Here is a 13,614-nt window from a genome sequence, read left to right on the forward strand (position 1 = left end):
CAGTGCATAAACTAATCCAGCTAGCTAACCCGACCAGTGCATGAGATAATCCAGCTAGCTAACCCGACCAGTGCATGAGATAATCCAGCTAGCTAACCCGACCAGTGCATAAACTAATCCAGCTAGCTAACCCGACCAGTGTATGAGCTAATCCAGCTAGCTAACCCGACCAGTGTATGAGCTAATCCAGCTAGCTAACCCGACCAGTGCATGAGCTAATCCAGCTAGCTAACCCGACCAGTGTATGAGCTAATCCAGCTAGCTAACCCGACCAGTGCATGAGCTAATCCAGCTAGCTAACCCCACCAGTGCATGAGCCACTGTTTCCTGTCAGACTGTTGTCTGTAAGCTAATCAGCTGAAATAAAGCACAGGGTCGTTATCTAGTGATACACTGTCACTGTTGCACAGAAACCTCACATCTCCAGAACAGCGGCTTCACAGGAGGAGGAAAATCCTTCTGAACTTTCAAAGGAAGCCGTGTGAAAAGGTCATTCCGGGTCATTTTGGAGCGTTTCTATTGGTCCTGATACTGTAATAAGATCTACTGCCCCTGCCCTCAGTTCCCGGCTCTGCTGCAGCTTTTCCATCTCTACCCTCAGAATGTGGCGAGGGCCAACCACACAGCGCTGACCGACGTGCCGAGGGACACTGAGAGTTCAGAGCAGGGGTCAGTCCAGAACCCTATGGGGTCAATTCTCCACACACTGTCGTCCACACACGCTGAGAGTGAGGAGAGAGAAACTCCATCTGGTCCCCCAGTATGATGTCACTTCCTGTCGCTGCTCTCTCCCAAATGGTGAGAAACTGCAGGTTGGGCCCATCTGCACCGCAATGCCGGTTGCCACGGAAACAGACGTCACGACCACCATCCGCCAGGGGTCATAAAGAAGCTCCTTGGCTGAAGGCCTTTCATCCTTCACTGCGTGCGCACACACACACACACACACTCACACTCACACTCACACACACACTCACACACAAACACACACACACACACACACACACACACACACACACACTCACACTCACAGTCACACACACACTCACACACAAACACTCACACACACACACACACTCACACACAAACACACACACACACACACACACACACACACACACACACTCACACTCACACACACACACACACACACAGAAACCTGTGTTCTGGGGTGCTTTAAAAAATTGTTGACTAAAACTATACCCCCCCACCCCCTCCCAAACCCCAGGACCCCCTCCCACCCCCCCGATTATGAGGCAGAGGGAGAGCTATGAGGCTGTGATTTTTCGCTGAACTTCCTCCTTATGAAACACACCTGGCCTTTTCTGCTCACTCCGACATCTGGATCCTGTACAGTCGCGCTGAGCTCGGCGTCAGCAGGAGGTTCTGTGTGTTCATGAGAAATTCACACAAAGAACCGCAACAGCACTTTCCTGTCCAGCTCCAGAACACGGCCTGTAGGAGCTTCAGCATCTGATATGAAGCGGTACTCTAGTACAGTTAGTTCCAACCCGACTGCGGCACTCCGGCCTGACCTCCGTATCCGTCCGCCTACTCGCCTGTCACCTAGCAACAGAGTTAAAATCAACGGTAACAGAGTCCTGACACGGGGAGTCCTCCCCACTGTCTGACCACAGTCTGCAGCTAAAGCTTTCGTTTACTGTTCCTTACGTTCTAGCTACTCACTGGCCGCTAGTGTAGGGTACAGACTCCAGAGTACTAGATCACTATTTTTGATCACGTTTTTATTCCAGTGTTATTTAGTTTAACTGTCTTAGAACTTAGAACTGTCTTAGAACTCATCGCAAAGTTTGTGCTCCACACTTAAGCGAGTTAACAGCTAGAACATGTCGGGAGCCTGAGTGGACCTCATATTTACTTTGGGAAATGGTGATTCGAGTTCTGCGAGAGTTTAACTAAATGACAGTAAAAGGGTCCAACACGTTCTAGCTATTACCTTAGTCACTGTGGGGTATAAACTCCAAGGTTCTAGATAATTATTATGGGTAGTTCCAGGCAGCATGACGTACACTGAGATGTTCAGCAGGTTGTAGCTGTTAACTGAGTAAGTGTGAGGTAATAACTCTCAGTGCACCACACAGGGTAATTTGATTGATGCAGCACTTGAACCACTGTTGTACTGATTGTGGAGCAGAGTGGATTCACTTTTCTACTAAATCATAAAGTTAATATTAATAACAGGTCTGGGCCACTTTTAAGGTTCTTCCTCTCTGGAGGTTCCTCACCACTCATTCAGATAGAAACAGCTGTAAGGGTATTCCAACTGAGAACCAGAAGGTTCCTCAGGCTCCATGTTGGCTGCACATATTGATGCCCACCAGGGTCAGTGATGGGACCAGGAGAGGTTAAGCATCTGGGTTGTATACGCGGCACAAGGGCCAGAGAAGAACCCACCTATCCAAGGTTCCACCCATGTAAGCCCCACATGAGCAAGTTTGCTGGAAAGGTTCCCTAACAGATTCTTTAGGGAAGGAAACGTTTGTCTGCTGTCGGTTCTTTGACGGGTTGAAGCGCCCTTCAGATTGGTGGGAGCAAAAAAGGAACTCTGTACACCATACAGAACATTTTTGCTTAGTGTGCACTAATATCACGTTGCCCAGAACTCAGTGTGTGTGTGTGTGTGTGTGTGTGTGTGTGTGTTCTCTCCTGCAGTGTCCACCTGAAGGTCAGCAGAAGCAGGTCACTGCAGAGAAGCCCAGCTTTCCTCTGGCGACAGAGCGGGAGGTTTCGTAGTTTGGTGTGTGTATTTATATACACACTCAAAACAGGGTTCTTTAACCTTTTCAGTGGTTCTACATATAGCCTTTTAAACAGGGTTCTACATAGCACCCTTCAGCACTGTATAGAACCCCTTTTAGCTTAGGTTGGATGATGGTGATTAGTTGCGTTTGGTGGAAGAAGTTTCTGTGAGGGAGCTTTCAGAGGTCCAGACGTCTGAACTGTGGACGATTCTGACTGGAGAAGGTTCTGACTGAAGAAGGTTCTGACTGAAGAAGGTTCTGACTGAAGAAGGTTCTCCAGTTGTTTTGTGAAAAACGTCTACTTTTACTGCAGTCATGTTCTCAAACAACTTTACTGGAGGATGGCTTTAGAACACTCCACACACCTCAGGTTCTAGATCACAGTGTCAGAAGTGTTTAAGGTAAGAAGCTCGGCGCTCCCGGCCCAGACTGAAACACACAGAACCCGGCTCTGCTCGTATCTCTCAGGTTTATACAGCCACGTCAAACACATCCCCACAGCACAGCTACAAAACTGATGGACCAAGCAGAACTAGCATTAGCCACCGCGTCCTGTTCCAGCAGAGCAGAGAAGGTGAGGACATGAAGGAGCACTTCAGTGAGCTTCACACACTTACAGCAGCGAAAACAACACACACACACACACACACACACAGGTCTTCAATATACACCCTTTTCCAGTTACAAGGTGCTGGAGCTTTTGGGTTCGGAGGATTTTAAAATAAACCCGGTTCTGGATAAATCACGGCTGCTCTGGCCTGGTAAACCTTCTGGAACCGAGGAGCCTCTGTTTACATGTGCTGAATACACTGCAGCCTGGCTACGCTGTTAGACTGTGTAAGAGACGGGCGCCTTCACGGTCCTGTCAGGCTTTAGGAAGTGAGCCCTTCTCCAGCCTGGTCGGAGTATCCACTATTTCTGCTTTTCAGATTCCAGTAGATAAAACTTAATATATAATAATATATAGATAAGATTTATTAATGTATTACTTGTACTTTTAACTTAATAAGCTACTTTAAGCTGCACCCATTGCTGACACAGATGTGCAAATGCACATACACAGCTTGTCTAGTCCCTGTAGAGAAGTACTGCCAATAGAATAGGACTCTCTGGAGCAGATCAGCATCATGACCCTATTGGCTCCATGCTGCCTAATAATGCCAGGCGTGGGCTAGAGGGGTATAAAGCCCCCCAGCATTGAGGAGCTGTGGAGCAGTGGAGGAGCTGTGTTCTCTGCAATGATGGTGGAGGAGCTTCATCCAGTACTTTTGGGATGAGTTGGAGATCACCCAACAACGACATGTTGATTGTCCACCTAGATCATTAAACCCACATGAAAACGCATACAGTGCTGGTCAAGAGCTAAGCTGGTCAACCAGCATAACCAGTCTGACCACTATAGGGTATGCGTTCACCTGAATGACCAGCTTTTGACCCACCTTAACCATCAAAGACCAGCTAGAACCATTTGAAACCAGCTACCAGCAAAACCTGGTCTTCAGCTGGAGTTTTACTGCATACTTACACTAGCCATATGTGAGCACTAGGGGGCAGCGTCCAGTCCAGAATGCAGTGAAAACATAGCAGAAAGTTTTCAATTTTTCCAGAGTCAGTTTACGAGCCTGAGCTCTCCCAGTTTACCAACACAAAACTACAAACACTAGAGGGCGCTGGTTCTGTACTGAAGAGGAGAGAATGGGGCTCACTGTGTTTTCGGAGAGTAGGAGGGGTACTACAGAAAAAATGATATGTGTAAATTCTGATTGGCTGGAGTCTGGACTAAACCATGCCCCTCACCAGCTGACGGAAACTATACTGGTTCTGTAAAAGGTTCCCCAGCACCAGCACCTTACATATGGAACAGGGTTAGATGTTAGAGCGAGACGCTGTATGGGACTGAGAAAGGCAGGTGGTGCTTTAGAGCTGAGGCCGGGGCAGAATCCGGGGCAAAGGCCGGGGAAGAGACCGGGGCAGAGGTGTGCCGAGAGGCTTTGAAGGCACCTCCACATCCAGCAGGGCTGACAGAGAGAGCACAGAACCTCCATCTGACCTTCATCCTCTTCCTTCTCCTCATCACTGTTCCTCAGGACTGCAGAGAAAGTCAGAACACAGACGGGTTTAGACGTTTCATCAGATCTACCCCAAAGCCTGACGTTCTCTGACTAACAATACCTTTAACTAACCTTTTTGTGCTGTTCTAAAGGATTTTTGATTGTTGCCATGGTTCTATACACTGTAGCACCGCCAGCTTTAGGAACCCTTTTGTAAGACTGGACACACAAGCAAAAAGGGTTCTGCACAGTAATGAAAAAGGTTCTTTGGCTCATAAAACTAGTGTTTTTTAAACGATTCATTAAGGAACCCTGCAGAACCCTTTAAGCATCCAAATGATTCTTTGAATTGTCATGGTTCTATATAGCATGAGTAGCTTTACTAAAGAACCACTGAAGAACCCTTTTTAAGAGTGCACACTCTAAGCAGAAATAGTGGAACCCTTTTTGGTGATGATTACAGGGTTCTTTAAACATCTATGTGCAGGTTGTCCTGTTATCCCTGCAGAAGCAGCCGTTTCACCAGAGACTCTCCACATCCCTCCGTCTGAGAGCTGTGTGAATATTCTGTTATTATTTAATTCAGTCAGTTGCATTTGCAGATCGTCTCGTTTGTTTTAGGACTTCTTAAAAGAAGTAAAACCCTTAATAATCAGCTAATCAGCCTTACAGAGAGGTCAGAGTTAAGCCCAGACTGGTCAGTAGATCCTCCTCTGCACCTGAACAGTAACACTGTAACCTGCAGTCATTCCTCCAGACCGCCTCCCGCTGCAGTCAGGGGCTAAACGCTACACCTGCACTCCCTCAAGGTGATTCTCACTGGCCTGGAAAAGCGGGGACGTTTCCTGACCCGGTTCTGTGGCACTGGGGAGGGAGATCAGGGGGTCGATTAGTAAATAAAGTACAGAGGACAGGACAGAACCTGGAGGCACGGCCCTGCTGGAGAGGACTGATTTAAAGGGAACGTTCAGAGAAAATACCTTTACACTAAATTTCTAGCTCAGCCAACCGGCTCTGACCTGGCTACTCCTCCAGGGTGTGAGGTGTGATGCTCCAAATGATGCTATGCGTTATCATGATTCTATATAGAACGGTTACCTTCCCTAAAGAACCCTGAGGAACCTTGGACACTCTAAGCAAGCAGGGTTCTATATAGTGGAATAGAGGAACCCTTCTTGGTGAACTTCTTTAAAGAACCATCTACAAGACGATTTCTCTGAAAATGAGAAATTCTTTAAGCATCCAAACCAAATGGTCCTCAAAATAGCGAATGTTCTACATAGAACCACTACATTTACTACAGAACCCTTAAAGAACCACACAAAAGGGTTCTACATAACAATAACAATCTTAATCGTCTTTAAGAATCATTTATTTACAGATTAGGACTTTCTGTAGCCGCACTAGACCCTGCAGCATGTATCCCTCCACCATTTTAATGATCTGATTTTAAAAGCAGGTTCTAGAGCCGAACTCTTCTCAGAACTCTGGTAGAACAGTGTCTCAGGCATCAGGCAGCGTCTTCATCACCATTAGGTGAAGAACTTTCTGTGAGGAGCTTTTATTAGAGCTTCAGATGTCTGCTTCCCTTCACCTCCACTGTAGAACCACAGCTCTGACTGGGGGAGCTTATCTAGAACCTCCACTGTAGAACTCCAGCTCTGACTGGGGGAGCTTATCTAGAACCAAGCGTTTCACACCAACCCTGTAAATCCTCTCTAACAGACGTTTACATGGTTTCTGACTCTGGAGAACCGACCCTGTGCTGTGTGTGTAAGAGTCTGGGGGTCAGTAGGAATATTAGAGTGACCGGTGCTTTCCATCACACTATCACTTTTACCACCTGCTGGCTGCACTGAGATAAACGCTGCCTCTTTATTTGCTCAAGCTGATTCTTTCAGGCCTGGAAAAGCAGGGACGTTTCCTGACCCGGTTCTGAGGCACTAGGGAGGGGTCAGGGGGTAGATTAGGAGATAAAGTAATGCCGAAAAGTGTCTGCAGTGCAGCCGTGCCGGAGGGGGGTTTAAGGAGTGTATCGCTGGGGTTAGTGCTGTCGGACAGATAAGACGGCAGTGTGTGTGTGTGCAGGTTAGAGCTGTGGTACCGGATCCACCACTGTAATGCAGCGATGCAGAAATAGTCTCTAATGCTCCTGAAGAAACCCAGCATGGCCTAGATTCAGCGCCGCTCCACTTCCACTCCCGAGCTCTGTTTGTACAAACGTCTCCCTGCATTTGCACGCCGAGCGTTACACTGAGCGCCCTCCTTAATCACGCCGCTCTCGCTGCACCACAGCACTGCACCATGGCTTAGATACACTAAATGTCCAAATGTTTGTGGACACCCTTTCTAATGATGCATTCAGCTACTGTAAGCTGCACCCATTGCTGACACAGATGTGCAAATGCACATACACAGCTTGTCTAGTCCCAGTAGAGAAGTACTGCCAATAGAATAGGACTCTCTGGAGCAGATCAGCATCATGACCCTATTGGCTCCATGCTGCCTAATGCCAGGCGTGGGCTAGAGGGGTATAAAGCCCCCCAGCATTGAGGAGCTGTGGAGCAGTGGAGGAGCTGTGTTCTCTGGAATGATGGTGGTGGAGCTCCATCCAGTACTTGATGAGAGGGATGAGTTGGGGATGAAGAGGTGGGGTGGTGATCAATCATCCAACATCCTGACCTCACTAACTCTCTTGTTGCTGAATGCAATCAAATCCTCACACCTATGTGCCTCCAAAATCTAGTAGAAAGCAGGGGTGGACAAACTGCTAGGCTGAATGGGTGTGGTTTAACAGCTGTAGGATGAATGGGAGTGGTTAAGCTGCTGTAGGCTAAATGGGCGTGGTTAAGATGCCGTAGGCTGAGTGGGTGTGGTTAAGATGCTGTAAAATGGACGGGCGTGGTTAAGCTGCTGTAGGCTGTGTGGGCATGGTTAAGATGCTGTAGGCTGAGTGGGCGTGGTTAAGCGGTTGTAGGGTGAGTGGGCGTGGTTAAGATGCTGTAAAATGGATGGGCGTGGCTAAGCTGCTGTAGGCTGAGTGGGCGTGGTTACGATTCTGTAGGCTGAGTGGGCGTGGTTAAGATGCTGTAGGCTGAGTGGGCGTGGTTACGATTCTGTAGGCTGAGTGGGCGTGGTTAAGCTGCTGTAGGCTGAGTGGGCGTGGGTAAGCTGCTGTAGGCTGAGTGGGCGTGGTTAAGCTGCTGTAAAATGGATGGGCGTGGTTAAGCTGCTGTAGCCTGAGTGGGCGTGGTTAAGATTCAGTTGGCTGAGTGGGCGTGGTTAAGCTGCTGTAAAATGGATGGGCGTGGTTAAGCTGCTGTAGGCTGAGTGGGCGTGGTTACGATTCAGTAGGCTGAGTGGGCGTGGTTAAGCTGCTGTAGGCTGAGTGGACTTTGCAGCGTTTTATCATGGAGAAGTTCATTAATTAAGAACCCGCGCCTCTTTACCAGCACAGTGCAGCAGTGCCTCTCATCTGTAACCCAGCACAATCCAACACAGCCGGACACAGCCGGACAACACCCCAATCACCCCTCCAATATTCAGCTTATATCCACTGGTCCTCAGTCTGTCCACTCACAGTTACTCCTCAGCACAGAGTGACCGTCATTCCAGCTTCACTAAACTCAGACTCATAAACACTCTGAAGCTGCAGAGATAACTTTACACCTCATTTAATTATTTTAATTATTTAAATTCATACTGGATATTAATGTTATTAGAACTTCATACTAGATATTAATGTTATTAGAACTTCATACTGGATATTAATGCTATTAGAGCTTCATACTGGATATTAATGCTATTAGAACTTCATACTGGATATTAATGCTATTAGAGCTTTATACTGGATATTAATGATATTAGAGCTTCATACTGGATATTAATGTTATTAGAACTTCATACTGGATATTAATGTTATTAGAGCTTCATACTGGATATTAATGCTATTAGAGCTTCATACTGGATATTAATGATATTAGAGCTTCATACTTGATATTGATGATATTAGAGCTTCATACTGAATATTAATGCTATTAGAGCTTCATACTGGATATTGATGTTATTAGAACTTCATACTGAATATTAATGTTATTAGAACTTCATAATGGATATTAATGTTATTAGAGCTTCATACTGGATATTAATGTTATTAGAACTTCATACTGGATATTAATGCTATTAGAACTTCATAATGGATATTAATGTTATTAGAACTTCATACTGGATATTAATGTTATTAGAGCTTCATACTGGATATTAATGTTATTAGAGCTTCATACTGGATATTAATGCTATTAGAGCTTCATACTGAATATTAATGCTATTAGAGCTTCATACTGGATATTGATGATATTAGAGCTTCATACTGGATATTAATGTTATTAGAACTTAATACTGGATATTAATGTTATTAGAACTTCATAATGGATATTAATGTTATTAGAGCTTCATAATGGATATTGTTATTAGAACTTCATACTGGATATTAATGTAATTAGAACTTCATACTGGATATTAATGTTATTAGAGCTTCATACTGGATATTAATGCTATTAGAGCTTCATACTGGATATTAATGATATTAGAGCTTCATACTTGATATTGATGATATTAGAGCTTCATACTGAATATTAATGCTATTAGAGCTTCATACTGGATATTGATGTTATTAGAACTTCATACTGAATATTAATGTTATTAGAACTTCATAATGGATATTAATGTTATTAGAGCTTCATACTGGATATTAATGTTATTAGAACTTCATACTGGATATTAATGCTATTAGAACTTCATAATGGATATTAATGTTATTAGAACTTCATACTGGATATTAATGTTATTAGAACTTCATAATGGAGATTGATGATATTAGAGCTTCATACTGGATATTAATGTTATTCGAACTTCATACTGGATATTAATGTAATTAGAGCTTCATACTGGATATTAATGTTATTAGAGCTTCATACTGGATATTAATGCTATTAGAGCTTCATACTGCATATTAATGCTATTAGAGCTTCATACTGGATATTGATGATATTAGAGCTTCATACTGGATATTGATGTTATTAGAACTTAATACTGGATATTAATGTTATTAGAACTTCATAATGGATATTAATGTTATTAGAGCTTCATAATGGATATTGTTATTAGAACTTCATACTGGATATTAATGTAATTAGAACTTCATACTGGATATTAATGTTATTAGAGCTTCATACTGGATATTAATGTTATTAGAGCTTCATACTGGAGATTAATGCTATTAGAACTTCATACTGGATATTAATGTTATTAGAAATTCATACTGGATATTAATGTTATTAGAGCTTCATAATGGATATTAATGTTATTAGAACTTCATACTGGATATTAATGTAATTAGAACTTCATACTGGATATTAATGATATTAGAGCTTCATACTGAATATTAATGCTATTAGAGCTTCATACTGGATATTAATGTTATTAGAGCTTCATACTGGATATTAATGCTATTAGAGCTTCATACTGGATATTAATGATATTAGAGCTTCATACTTGATATTGATGATATTAGAGCTTCATACTGAATATTAATGCTATTAGAGCTTCATACTGGATATTGATGTTATTAGAACTTCATACTGAATATTAATGTTATTAGAACTTCATAATGGATATTAATGTTATTAGAGCTTCATACTGGATATTAATGTTATTAGAACTTCATACTGGATATTAATGCTATTAGAACTTCATAATGGATATTAATGTTATTAGAACTTCATACTGGATATTAATGTTATTAGAACTTCATAATGGAGATTGATGATATTAGAGCTTCATACTGGATATTAATGTTATTAGAGCTTCATACTGGATATTAATGTTATTAGAGCTTCATACTGGATATTAATGCTATTAGAGCTTCATACTGAATATTAATGCTATTAGAGCTTCATACTGGATATTGATGATATTAGAGCTTCATACTGGATATTAATGTTATTAGAACTTAATACTGGATATTAATGTTATTAGAACTTCATAATGGATATTAATGTTATTAGAGCTTCATAATGGATATTGTTATTAGAACTTCATACTGGATATTAATGTAATTAGAACTTCATACTGGATATTAATGTTATTAGAGCTTCATACTGGATATTAATGCTATTAGAGCTTCATACTGGATATTAATGATATTAGAGCTTCATACTGGATATTAATGTTATTAGAACTTCATAATGGAGATTGATGATATTAGAGCTTCATACTGGATATTAATGTTATTCGAACTTCATACTGGATATTAATGTAATTAGAGCTTCATACTGGATATTAATGTTATTAGAGCTTCATACTGGATATTAATGCTATTAGAGCTTCATACTGAATATTAATGCTATTAGAGCTTCATACTGGATATTGATGATATTAGAGCTTCATACTGGATATTGATGTTATTAGAACTTAATACTGGATATTAATGTTATTAGAACTTCATAATGGATATTAATGTTATTAGAGCTTCATAATGGATATTGTTATTAGAACTTCATACTGGATATTAATGTAATTAGAACTTCATACTGGATATTAATGTTATTAGAGCTTCATACTGGATATTAATGTTATTAGAGCTTCATACTGGAGATTAATGCTATTAGAACTTCATACTGGATATTAATGTTATTAGAAATTCATACTGGATATTAATGTTATTAGAGCTTCATAATGGATATTAATGTAATTAGAACTTCATACTGGATATTAATGATATTAGAGCTTCATACTGAATATTAATGCTATTAGAGCTTCATACTGGATATTAATGCTATTAGAACTTCATACTGGATATTAATGTTATTAGAGATTCATACTGGATATTAATGATATTAGGTAAAGGTGCACGTATTTGTCACTGTACAGCAAAATGTGTCCTCCGCATTTAACCCATCTGGTAGTGAACACACACTCACATGTGTTAGGGGCAGTGAGTACACACACACACCCAGAGCAGTGGGCAGCCAACACCAGCGCCCGGGGAGCAGAGAGGGTAAAGCTCAAGGGCCCAACAGTGGCAGCTTGCCGAGCCCGGGAATCGAACCCACAACCATCGAACCCACAACCCTGTTATCAATATCCCGGCGCTCTAACCGCTGAGCCACCACTGCCCCACTAGAGCTTCATACTGGATATTAATGCTATTAGAGCTTCATACTGGATATTAATGCTATTAGAGCTTCATACTGGATATTAATGTTATTAGAGCTTCATACTGGATATTAATGATATTAGAGCTTCATACTGGATATTAATGTTATTAGAACTTCATACTGGATATTAATGTTATTAGAGCTTCATACTTGATAATAATGCTATTAGAACTTCATACTGGATATTAATGCTATTAGAGCTTCATACTGGATATTAATGTTATTAGAACTTCATACTGGATATTAATGATATTAGAGCTTCATACTGGATATTAATGTTATTAGAGCTTCATACTTGATAATAATGCTATTAGAACTTCATACTGGATATTGATGATATTAGAGCTTCATACTGGATATTAATGCTATTAGAGCTTCATACTGGATATTAATGTTATTAGAGCTTCATACTGGATATTAATGCTATTAGAGCTTCATACTGGATATTAATGTTATTAGAGCTTCATACTGGATATTAATGATATTAGAGCTTCATACTGGATATTAATGTTATTAGAACTTCATACTGGATATTAATGCTATTAGAACTTCATAATGGATATTAATGTTATTAGAGCTTCATACTGGATATTAATGATATTAGAACTTCATACTGGATATTAATGTTATTAGAACTTCATACTGGATATTAATGTTATTGGAGCTTCATACTGGATATTAATGTTATTAGAACTTCATACTGGATATTAATGTTAGAGCTTCATACTGGATATTAATGATATTAGAACTTCATACTGGATATTAATGATGTTAGAGCTTCATACTGGATATTAATGATATTAGAACTTCATACTGGATATTAATGATGTTAGAGCTTCATACTGGATATCAGAACCTAGCTGAGGTTTAATGTATATTATATTCTCAGTTCTGCTCTGTGAGGGACAACACCCACTCTGTTTCACATCAGATGCAGTAACAGTTGCAGCCACAAGGTGGCACTACTGGCTCTGACATTTCACGCGCACGCACACACACACAGTGAGTTTTTTCAACAATGTCAGCTGAAGGTGAGTGGAGGTGGAGGATCAGCAGCTTCAGGCTTGTTAAGTTCAGCTCAGGTGTGTGAGCGGCTCTGACCTGCTTTTATTGATTATATAGACCTAAATCACCACCGTTCTTTTACAAGGGCTTAACCGGGTCAGGTGTGTGTGTGTGTGAAGATGCTACACTGAGCCGTGGTGACCTCATTAAAAAGCCCAGAAATAAATCATACAGCATAGTGCCGGGGGAATCAATAACTGATATTACTGACCAATAACATTATTACATAAAACATACTGATCAATAAACAGACAGAAACTGCAGAGGTTGCAAGAGCAACAACACACCTGTACAAATCACACACACACACACACACATTAGGACTAGCTATAAAATGCGTTTAACTTTTACAGATATAAACAAAGATACTGATCAATACAGATCAATCAATAGTATTAGTTATTGGTTATTAGGCTCTCAGCTATTGAGTTCTCCTTAAAGATATAAATTTAGGGGGCTTTTATTGTGGGTATTAACGTTGCTGCACTTACACCCACAGTCCAGCTTGCACTGGTGATC

General features: G+C 41.5%; 1 pseudogene; it reads right to left on the reverse strand.

Moving 5' to 3' along the window:
* Positions 1 to 1,332: 1,332 nt before the first annotated feature.
* LOC140576941 (potassium voltage-gated channel subfamily A member 3-like) overlaps positions 1,333 to 13,614 on the reverse strand; it is a 14,738-nt pseudogene continuing 2,456 nt past the window's right edge.

The sequence above is a fragment of the Salminus brasiliensis genome, chromosome 14 (assembly GCF_030463535.1).
Source record: "Salminus brasiliensis chromosome 14, fSalBra1.hap2, whole genome shotgun sequence".
NCBI classification, from domain to species: Eukaryota; Metazoa; Chordata; class Actinopteri; order Characiformes; family Bryconidae; genus Salminus; species Salminus brasiliensis.